Below are 11,676 nucleotides of genomic sequence, written 5' to 3' on the forward strand. Positions count from 1 at the left end.
TTTGTCCCCACAATACATGCTAGCTTTTCGTCCTGGGAAAGGAGGGTCACTGCCACCAGCACCTTTCCCGGTTTGTGGTACCAGACCTCTATGACAATGCTTGGGGTCCCTTGCATGGTTTCAACATGTAACAGAACAGGGGACCCCATCATAGACCATAGCGAGAGCACATAGGTTCCCCGCAAAATCGTCCCAGCATCAGGACTTCCATACACCACAGTCATTTGAGGAGGCTATTTGGCCACCACCCCTGGTGTCACTTGCATATCATAGATCAAACCGGCCCCCCATGGGGCTATCAGGCCCTACCATCAACAGTGGGGTCTTTTGACCCCCCAGGGCCACATCCATTGCTGCCGTTCCTCTGCTTTCAAGCATGTGGGTGCTGGAAGCAAAATGTTTCCATTTCTGCCGGCGCCTGGCTTTAACAGAGTCTCACTGGTGGTAACTTGTAATTGAATGGGAGAGGCCGTTCGATGTAGCAGAGCTTCTACTGGTGCGGGCCCTCCCTTCCGTGGTCTCTCATTCAGGATTCTCAAGAAATCCCACAGATGCTAGGCCCAGTCGCGCATTGTGGGACGGTGTTTTGACACCCGGAGACCTTGCTTCAAAAGTCCATTGTAGCGTTCAATCATGCCAGCTGCTTGTGGGTTATACGGAGCATGAAACAACCATTGTGTGTCCATCCTGGCAGCCCAGCGCTGCACTTCTTGCCCCATAAAATGAGTACCCCTGTCACTTTCAATACTTAGGGGAGCCCATAGAGGGCGCACAGCCGTGTAAGAGCGACCACTTGTCATGCAGGGTGGCCTACGGGGTCTCTGGTCCCGCTCCCCACATAAGAACGCAGGACGTGGTGAGGACAAAAAGGAACACCCATGGAGCCATAGGTAGGGGAGCCATACTACTATATGCTCACTGGCAGCTGGGTTGGAGACACAGGAAGCAGGAGCCACACTGTTCTCAACCCTCACTGCTCCGCTTGCAGGCTCAGCCACCATCTTCTTGCTAGCCCCCATTTTCTGCTAGCATAACCACAGCAGTTATATTAGTGGCCAATGGCTCACTGGTTACAGCTGATGGCCATGCAATCACAGTTGATGGCCATTTACTACCTGAGCCAGTACTTTTTCTACATGAGGCCGAGAGCCTGGAAACTGTACTCCTGGCTCTGTCCACACACTACACCCCTACAGGGTCTCGCCTCACAATCTACATGACAAGCGTCTTCCGCGAGGATCCCTGTGCGAGGAGCCTGAAGGTGGATGCAGTATCCTGGACACAGCCAGGGCTCTCAGGCCACTGCCACTCTCTCTGGGCTCAGCCAGACTTCCTGGGCTCAGCCAGGGCTCTCAGGGCACTGCCACTCTCTCTGGACACAGCAAGGGTTTCGCAAGTACCACTAGTCTTTCTGGGCACAGCCAGTCTTTCTCACATATTATCCACGGCGGCTGGTCAAGACACAAAAGCAAACATCCGCCAGTTCCACTACATGGCAGTACATTCCCAAGCAGTCAAGTGGTCCATTAAATCAGGGAGGGAGCCCATTCCCCATAGTCCATAGTCATTTGCCAGGGCTGTGTGTTAGCCTCACAATACGTGCCCTCTCCGCAGGGCGAGGGCTCCAAGTCCTCCCCAACCTGGGGGTGAGGGCCTCAGCAAGCACTTCCCAGCACACAGGGCCGCAATGACCTTCACTTTCTCTGGCCTATGTTGGTTGGAGAACCATCCACGTCATCCCACCCCTCCACGGGAGTCCAGCTCTCCAGCAGCTGCTCCTCCTGGTCTTCCTGTGACTGAGTGTTGTGGGGACAAAGCCCCCAAAAGCAGTTTCTAGGCTCTCGGCCTCACATAGAGAGGCTGAGCCCAGAGAGAGTGCCCGGGGAGACAGGTGGTACCCTAAGAAGCCCAGTAAATCTGGCTGTGCCCAGAAGTACTGGTGGTGCCCTGAGAAACCCTGTCTGTGTCTGGGGAGACTGGTGGTACCCTAAGAAGCCCAGGAAGTCTGGCTGTACCCAAAAGTACTGGTGGTACCCTGAAAAACCCTGGCTGAGCTCAGAGAGCCTGGCTGTGTCCAGGATATTGCATTCACCTCCAGGCTCCTCGCACAGGGCCCCTCGCGGAAGACGCTTGTTGCGTAGATTGTGAGGCGAGACCCTGTAGGGGTGGAGTGTGGGGACAAAGCCCCAAAAAACAGTTTCCAGGCTCTCAGCCTCACAATAGAAAGGTGCTGGCTTGGGTAGTAAATGGCCATCAACTGTCATCAGATGGCCATCAGCTGTGGCTAGTTGGCCGTCAGCTATAACCAGTGAGCCATTGGCCACTAATATAACTGCTATGGCTACGCTAGCAGAAGAAATGGGGGCTGGCAAGAGTGGATTGCAGAGAGGCGGATGTCGCCGGTGAGAATATAGTGATATGACTCCCCTACTTATGGCTGCGTGGGTGTTCCTTTTTGGCCTCACCATGTCCTGCATTCTTATGTGGGGCGCGGGAGCTGACACCCCACCTGACACCCTGCGTGACACATGGCGCAGCGAGCAGGGTCCCCTGCACAACAGTGTTCATACGCACAAACTATTCCACCGTCCTTCGGGGAGTTTTGGCCGGCACCGTAACCTGCTCGCTGCGCCATGTGTCATGCAGGGCGGCCTGCGGAGTCTCTGTCCCACTCCCCACATAAGAAAGCAGGACATGGTGAGGCCAAAATGGAACACCCACGGAGCCATAGGTAGGGGAGCCATACTATTATATTCTCGCTGGCGGCTGGGTTGGAGACACAGGAGCCACACTGTTCGCAACCCTCACTGCTCTGCTTGCAGGCTCAGCCACCATCTTCTTGCTAGCCGCCCCCCCCCTTTTCTGCTAGCAAAGCAATGGCAGTTATATTAGTGGCCAATGGCTCACTGGTTACAGCTGACGGCCAACTAGCCACAGCTGATGGCCATCCAATCACAGTTGATGGCCATTTACTACCTGAGCCAGCACCTTTCCACGTGAGGCCGAAAGCCTGGAAACTGCTCTCCTGGCTCTGTCCCCACACCACTGTGTGCCGCTGATCCACAGCCGGACAAGGCCAAACAAACATCAACCCTGTAGCAGTGTCCACTTGTGTCCTCTCCAATGAAGTGTCCACTTCATCGCATTTTGGGCTTTAGGCAGAGGTCCAATGTAATCCACTTGCCAGTAAGTGAGGGGCACCCTCCCTCGTGTAATCTGCTGTCTCCCAGGGGAGCCTCCACCGTTGGGGGCTCTTCTGGGCACAGACGGCACAGTCATAGCGGGCATCTCCTATCTCCTGCCATTTCAAAGGCAGACCCCAGCCTCTGCTCACCTGCCACATGGTTTGACTTCCAGCGTGCTGCAATTTCCTATGCAGCCAATGGGCCACATCAGTGTCAGGGGCCCGTTCTAACCATTGGACCCGTGCTAGGTCATCTGCTTCATCATTACTTGGGGAGACTAAAGGGGAGTGACCTGTGACATGCATGGGTTACCACCTTGCGCTGCCCTAGGTCCCAGAGGCAGGCCACATGGCTTGACCCCACAGTGGACAGTGTCCTACCAACCAGTTTTGGTGTTTCCACGTAGGGAGCCACAATGTTAGGCCCCAGAACACCACCCAGCTGTCAGTACAAATAACTAGGGGTCAGGGCTCGTGGCTGATTACCATCCACACAGCTCGTAGCTCAGCCCACTGGCTACTCTGACCCATCCCAGTATAAAACCAAATGGTGTTTGTTTTGGGCTGCACACCAATAGCCGTCCAAACGGCTGCAGCTCTTCAGCTGGAACCATCACTAAACCAGGCATCTTCAGGTACTCGGGGCTGTTCTTCTCTGTAGGGCGAGGGCTCCAAGTCCTCCCTTCTAGGCAGAGCGCTTGGCTCCGCCTGGGTTACAAGCTCTATAGGCCCCAAGACTTGCTATAGCTCTGTGCTCAAAGGGCTTGAACTAAGGGTGCTACGTTGCTCCAAGTAGGCACCCTACTTGGCGAGGGTCGTGGTCTGTGCCACCCCTGTTTTGGGTCCCTGGGTCCACATACAGACCAACCCCTGGATGGGATAGGTTTATCGAACCAACACCCGTGCCGTCCCTGTGATGGCTTCAGTGGCCACTAGGGCTGCGTACACAGCAGCCAGCTGTTTCTCTATTAGAGAGTAGTGGACTTCCGCTCCTTTCCAGAATTGGGACCAAAATCCCACTGGCGACCGGAGACGCTCCTGCCATTGCCAGAGACTCCAACCATAACCCTCTTGGGTTACGTGAACATCAAGTTCAAATGGGCAACCAGGGTCCACTAGTTGCAGAGCCTGTGCCTGCTGCACTGCCCGTTTCGTGGTAGCCAAGTCTTGCTCTATAGCTTCTGTCCAATCCCATGAGGCCCCCTTTTTTATCATGTAATAAAGGACCTTGCTATTTTTGCTAAATAGGGTTCAAATGCCTGCCAATACCCCAACAGACCCAAATACATCTGCAGTTGGGAAACCTTGATCGGCCAGGGAAAGGCTTGTATTTTGTCAATAATTGCCTCAAGTATGACCTTTGTCTTACCTGACCACACAACACCCAAAAACTTGACAGGTAAGTCAGAGCCTTGGACCTTTTTCTTGTTCATCTCCCAGCCACGTGACTTCAGTTGGCAGAGAAGAGAGGGAGCTGCTTGCTCTAAATCTGAAAGGGAATCAGAAGTCAGTAATATGTCATCAAATAATGAAACAAGATCAGATACCACTGTGCCAAGTCCTGGGCTACGAGCCCGGGGCAGACAGTGGGGCTGTACAAGTATCCTTATGAAAGGACTTGAAAAGTCCATTGCCACCCGTCCCAAGTAAAAGCAAACTGCTCTTGACACTCGAGTGCAATGTCAATAGAGAAAAAAGCATTGGCCAAGTCCACTACATAGTGATACGTTCCCAGGCGGACAGTCAGACGATCCATCAAATCATGTATTGAAGGCACTGCAGCGTGCAAGGGTGGTGTCACCTTATTTAACTCCCTATAGTCCACAGTCATTCGCCAGGTCCCATCCGGCTTCTTGACAGGCCATACTGCGGAGTTAAAGGGACTGTGTGTGGGCCCCACAATATGTGCCTTCTCCAATTCCAATATTGTACGACCAATCTCCTCCTGCCCTCCTGGCAGGCAGTACTGTCACACTGTAACCACGCATGAGGCTGTGGCAACACTTGAGGAGGGTGGTGAGCATGCCTGCATGTCACCACTTTCACCACCCGGATCCAGAGACAGAACTCTCCTACCGACGTCTGTAAGCTGAGGCCATGTAGCATATCCACCCCTAGAACATACTCCGGAATGGGGGAGACATAAACCTCGTAGGTACGAGGGGGAAGCCTTCCTATACCCAGTGGTTAGGAAACAGCTTTTACAGTCACAGCCTTTTCCCCGAAGACATCAGTGCAGATTGCTGGTCCGGGGAACAGTTCTGGGTTTCAGTAAATAAGACTATACAGTCTGCACTGGTGTCAGCTAGGGCCAAAACCTTCTGCACATTAGAAGGGAACCAATGTATGGACAGTTCCACATGAAGCCTGTGGTCCCCACTCATCCCCTCTGAACTGGGTACTTCATCCCCTCCTCCCCCAATCAAGCCGAAAGGAGTTGGCCTCAAGAGGCTACATGAAGTCCTGGAGAAACATAGGTCATGCTTTTCCCGGCTTCTCCTTTGGGTTTCCCAGGAATTGCTGTTCCGGACACAGCTTTTTCAAAAGTTCCAACAAGAGTGCATTGAGTTTTCGGTCTATTTTTTCCTGATCAAGCCCTGCTGCCACGAGATCACACCACATCTATGTGCGTGTTACTCTCTGAGGTCCGCGACCTCACCCACTTACTTTTGATTTGGGCTTCCAGGTCTTGACTTCTCGGACCTCCGGTCTTAACTTCCTTCACCTCAGGCTTTCAACATCCCCTAGGGTGGCCATGGCAGTTGTAACTTCATGGATCTGTCGCCCCACATAGGTCGTAAGAATGGCAACCAAGGATCCAAAAGCACTTGCAGTGGCAGTATCCAAAACCAGATCTCTCATGCTGGCTGTAAAAAGCTCATCATCCGGTCCCCGCATATTAGGGTTGAACATAGCATGTCTCATACTCATTTCACAGATGATTTGTAAGTTCCCTATACGATTGCCATTTACTCACAGTGTCTGGCAGCTTGCCAGCCGCTTCCCATACGGTGCGTACCGCAGCAGTGAGACACTCCATTAGAGTGTGTTTGCCCTGGTCTTGGGCCAACCAACTTGGGCGACAAAGGTTAAAATTCTGTAGCCTTTGTTGCAGGGACGGATGCCCCATCACAGACGCTAGCTTTTCCAACTCGCCTGGGTAGCAGAGAATGCTGTTTGCCCCCTCATCCCATAAACATAGCAACCAAGCCAAGATTAGCTCTCCAGGGCGCTATTGCCACTACTCCCCAGTTTCTGAAACTCAGTGGGAGTGTAAGGGGTGTAGGTTGTGAACTCAGTCACTGCTGGGTTGCCAGCAGCAACACCCTTGAAGCCCAAAGGTTGCTTATGCTTTACCTTTGCTTCATAATGGGCCAGGTGTGGAGGTTGGGAGCTACATTGTCTCCACTGGTGACGTCTGCCTCTGCCTCAGAGTCTCCACTGTGGGGCTCCCCCTCTATCAGGAGGACCTGAGCTTCTGGCACCTCCCACCAGGACTGCTGGTCCCACACCTGGGCTATTCCAGCAAGTGCCTCCTCTGAGTTATGATGCACCCCGGTGAGAACCTCCTCCAACTTGCAGTCCTGAGCTTCCAATGCCTCCCGCCGGGGCTGCTGGTCCTGCACCAGGGCTATTTCATAAAGTATGTCTTCGTGTTCCGATGGAACGTGGTGAGGAACATCCAGCCCACACAGCCGCTGTACCCTTTGCCTTCTCCAGCAACCACACAGCTAGAACCTGCAGGGCCCTCTCCATGCTGGCCGGAGAGCCATCCATGTCCTCCCACCCCTCCTCGGGGGGTCCAGCTCCTAAGAATGGTGGCTACCAGGTACCACGCACTGTGTGCGGACCACATGTCCTCCTGCTCAGAGTCAGACACCACCCCTACCTGGCCTGAATCCTCCTCACCATGCCAGGTGTCCGAGTGGGTGGTGGCCTCAGTGTCAGATGCCCACAACTCTAGGAGCCCACGGCAGCAGAGAACCACCAAAAGGAAGATGACACCCACCACGGCCAACAGGATGGCCTGCCATCTGGTGGCTTGAGAGACAGACCCAGCAATTCACTGAGGGGTCACGTTTCTCCCAAGCAGATCTCGCCTCCTGCTCCCGGCTCTGCTCCTCACAGGCTTCCTGAAACTGAGCTTTCATACATATAAACCGCTCTATTACTTGTAGGAGAGTTTCGTCCGATACCACACCCTGCTTGCTGTGCCATGTGTCATGCAGGGTCTCAGCTCCCGCTCCCCGCACAAGAACACAGGATATGGTGAGGACAAACAGGAACACCAAAGGAGCCACGGATACGGGAGTCATACGTCTATATTCTTGCTGGCGGCTGGGTTGGAGATTCAGGAAGCAGGATCCACATGATCCGCAATCCGCCGTCTGTTTCTCTATCAAACAACAACCCCGTGCTAACTGCAATCTGCCCTTGCTAGCTCAGCCATGGCAGTTATATTAGTGGCTAGTGGCTAACTGGTTACAGCTAACGGCCATCCACTACCTGAGCCAGCACCTTTCCATGTGAGGTCGAGAGCCTGGAAACTGTTCTCTGGGACTCTGTCCCCAAGTCCGTGAAGCAAATATTACTAGAATAGTTATGTTCATTAAGAAAGGAAGTAATATGGAAGACTTTCCTATAATACCTTTCGACATCAAATCTATTTTCTTCAAATTTATTTCCCCTCTTCATTTTCTCCTCCTGAAAACCTCTGAAGCATAACATACTTAAAAGAATTACACAACTGCAAGTTTGAAAGAATATTAAAAGTCACGTACACATTCTGTATAAATGAATTAGACGTAATCCAGGCCTATTTCTAAACTGCCTACTATGGGCAAGGCACTTTACTAGATGTATTAAAGATACAGCAGTGAATAAGTAATAACAAAAATGCCTAAGAACTTACAGACTTAATGTTGCGGAGCGAGTTCCCCAGGAAATGACCACGGAGCCGAATTGGACAAATTAACACTCTTTATTACAGATCCGAATCTGGGCTCAAGCCTCCACTGACACAGCAGTGAGCGAGAGCCCCGAGCACTCTTTCCCGTCCCTTTTTATTCTTTTTTTTCTTTCCTGTTACTTGTCCTTTTTCTGATTGGTGTGCCTTGGAGACAAAAAAGGGGTGCTGTTTTTTAAGGGGATGTTCTCAGGGGTAGGTTTCCTTAAGGGGATGTTCCCAGGGGTAGGTTTCCTTAAGGGGATGTTCTGCTTATCTTTGCTGCAGCAACAGGATATCCAGTTTTGGGGTCAGCTTGACTGGGTACATGTTTTTAACGGAAGATATGTGCAGGTGGCCAAAAATTTCCCACGGCACTTTGCTCTGACCTGCTTATCTTCCATTATTAGGTAGCTTGCCTAAGCTGAATTGAGGCACGGGGTTGTTTTTTTTTCTTTTCTTTTCTTTTCTTGACCTCCTTGTCACATTCCCTACTGGTCTTACCCGGGAATCAAATCATTGATTCTCGATCTTCTTCTGGGAAGTTAGCGTCATCTAGGGCTAGGTTTTGATAGTGAGTACGAACCATGAGGACCTTGACAGCTTGGACCCTAGAGTGAACTAGGTTGACCAGAGATCGAAACATGCAGGGTCCGATAGTGACTATTAAGATGAGGAGAACTAGGGGCCCAGCGGCCTCACTAAGGAGAGTAGTGAGCCATGGGTACCAGGAAAATAGGTTCGCATACCAGTTTCCTTGCCTCGCTCGCTCTTCCTCTCTCTCCTTGAGTCTCCGTCTAAACTGGCTAAGACTTTCTTTTATGACCCCAGAATGGTTAGTATAGAAACAACAGGCTTCCCCCAGGGCGAGGCATAGTCCTCCTTGTTTCAGGAAAAGGAGGTCGAGGCCTCTTCTATTCTGGAGAACAACCTCGGCAAGGGAGCTCAGAGAGCTTTCAAGTTTTGTGACCGTTCCCTCAAGTGTACTGAGGTCTAAGTCCACTTGTCTAGTTAACTCTTGGTAATCTTGGTCTTGTTTAACGAGGGAGGCAGTACCGACCGCAGTGGAACCTGCCACGCCCAATCCGATCAAGAGTGGGATTAGGACTGGGGCCCTCTTGGCCCTATGGGGCTCTAACCCTAGATGTTCTCTACCCCCTTCACCAGAATAGTAACAGACCTGAGGAAGAATACGGGTAAGGATACAGAGCTCTGGAGAGTTGTTGTTCATGATAGCAGGGGGGTAAGCGCAAGGGGTGATACCCTCCGTGCAGGCCCACCAAGTCCCTTCGGGGGCGACGAGGACGTTCTCACCGTTGGGCTCTGTCTCTGGAAGGATGATGGTCTGAACACAGGAGGATGAATAAGGAGAATCCTCTATGCGAAAGTTGGCTGGGAAAAGGCATGTGCCTTCTCCTTGCAGGTCGTCAAGAGTTAGTTTTGGGTGGGCTCCCCACGGGCAGAAGTGTTCTAGGAGAGCCCCTGGAGACGGGGTCTGGCTTAGGGAGAGATTTCTGATGTTAGTGGAACCCGTGCCTACAGTGCGGTTGACGGCAATTTCTATATAGTAAGGGGGTTCAGGGTTTAAGCAAAGCCAGCAGTCCTGGGTTACACTGGGGGAAGTGTGGTTGAGAAACTGGAACATGGCATCCAGGGTGCCCAGGAGAGTTGGGTGGTTGGTTTGGTTTGACAGGTGGGGCCGCCTCCACCGGGGTCTCCTGGGAGGTGTTTGGATCAGGGATGCTTGTCCGTGGCGTGTGGGGAGGAGGAGAAGGCCTGGCGGGCTCAGGGTAGAGGACAGGTCGGAGTGGACCTATGGGGTTGACCATGTGGGGGATGGATCTCTTTTGGATGGTGAAAAGGATCCCGGGGTCTAGGCCGGTGACATAGAGTCGGAGACCCCAGGTCTTTCCTCCCTGCCAATAGTGTGACCCCCAGGTCACAATGTCAACTTCCACAGGGTTACAGTTCCCTACCTGACAGGTCCCCGGTGCGTCTGGCGCCCCTGAGCGAGGGACTCTCCGGAACCTTAGGTGGTGGTTGGTCGTGGTCCAAGGGGCTAAGGTGACACAGCCCCAGGCAGCGCAGTAGCAGTCGTTTTCTCCCCCACATTCGCTAGGCCCTTCGCGAGGACAAAGATAAAGCTGAGAGTGCCATATTCCCTGTTCCAGATCAGGATTACCGCATCCGTGCGACCTTACGCCTGCCCGCCCACTCCTGCTAGTGGTGGGGTGAGGCTTCTTCCATTCCCGCCCGAAGAGATCGCATAGATCAAATCTAAGAGTGGGCTGGCCTAGGGTGGTGAGGTTACTAACTAGGGTGCCATCTAAGGTCCTGGTAACTTCCCACCTATAGGCGGCTGGTCGATGTTTTGAGCAGGCTGTCGGGACCGTCCTTGCTAGGAGGACGAAAAAGAGGGGGAGGATGATCGCCGGGTCAGCTTGACCTTGAGGGGGTCGGTGGTTGGTTGGGCCCGCCATTCCCCTTCTTGATCTGCCGCCCTCTTTAGACTAGTGTGATGAATCCAGTACTGTTTCCCGGCTACCTTAACCGCAGTCGGGGTGCTCAGAATCACCGTGAATGGGCCAGTCCATCTGGGTTCAAGCTGGCCTGGGTTGAGCTTCTTGACCCAGACTAATTCACCAGGTTCAATAACAGGAGTCCTCACTGGGCGGGAAGTCTCCGGGTCTCTTTCTCCACGCACCGCATTCTGAGCTGCATTCCGGGCTACCTGGAGAGCCTGTAAAAACTTAAGAAGATTGTGGTTTTTGATGGCCCCCAGCTGCTCTTCCCCCAACCGGGGTAGGAGTGGAGGAGGATGCCCAAACATTATTTCATAAGGAGTAAAACCCTGGGTATACGGAGTACACCGGGCCCTCAGGAGGGCGAAAGGGAGAAGACTTACCCAATCACCGCCAGTTTCCAGCTTTAATTTTGTTAGGGTTTCCTTAAGAGTCCGATTCATCCTTTCTACCTGGCCAGAACTCTGTGGTCTATATATGTAGTGGAGTTTCCACTTAATTTTTAAGGTGGAAGCCAATAACTGGGTGACCTGGGCGGTGAACGCCGGGCCATTGTCAGATCCCAAGTATAGCGGTAGGCCAAATCGAGGGAGAATTTCAGAAACCAATTGTTTAACTACTACCTGGGCTTTCTCTTGTCTGGTTGCATAGGCCTCTGGCCGTCCTGAGAAAGTATCTACCATGATGAGGAGGTACTTGTACCCTCCTTTAGCTGGTGGCAATTCAGTGAAGTCTAACTCCCAATGTTCACATGGGGCCCCTCCCCTAATCCGGAGCCCAGGTTCCTTGACGGGAGTAGGATTGGGGTTCACTTGAACACAAGTCTGACATCTCCTTGCAATGTCCTGGGTCATCTTGTAGAGTCCTTTTATGAGAAAATTTTTTCTCAAGAGCTCTGCGAGCTTGGTACCACCTAGATGCATACTTTTGTGGGTCTGTTCTGTGATTAGTCTGCCCAAGCTTTGAGGAAGTAAGGTCCTTTTATCTGGGAGCTGAATCCATCCTTTTTCTGTTTCTGTTCCTCC

This window comes from Rhinolophus hipposideros (genome assembly GCF_964194185.1).
Source record: "Rhinolophus hipposideros genome assembly, chromosome: 1".
Taxonomy (NCBI): domain Eukaryota; kingdom Metazoa; phylum Chordata; class Mammalia; order Chiroptera; family Rhinolophidae; genus Rhinolophus; species Rhinolophus hipposideros.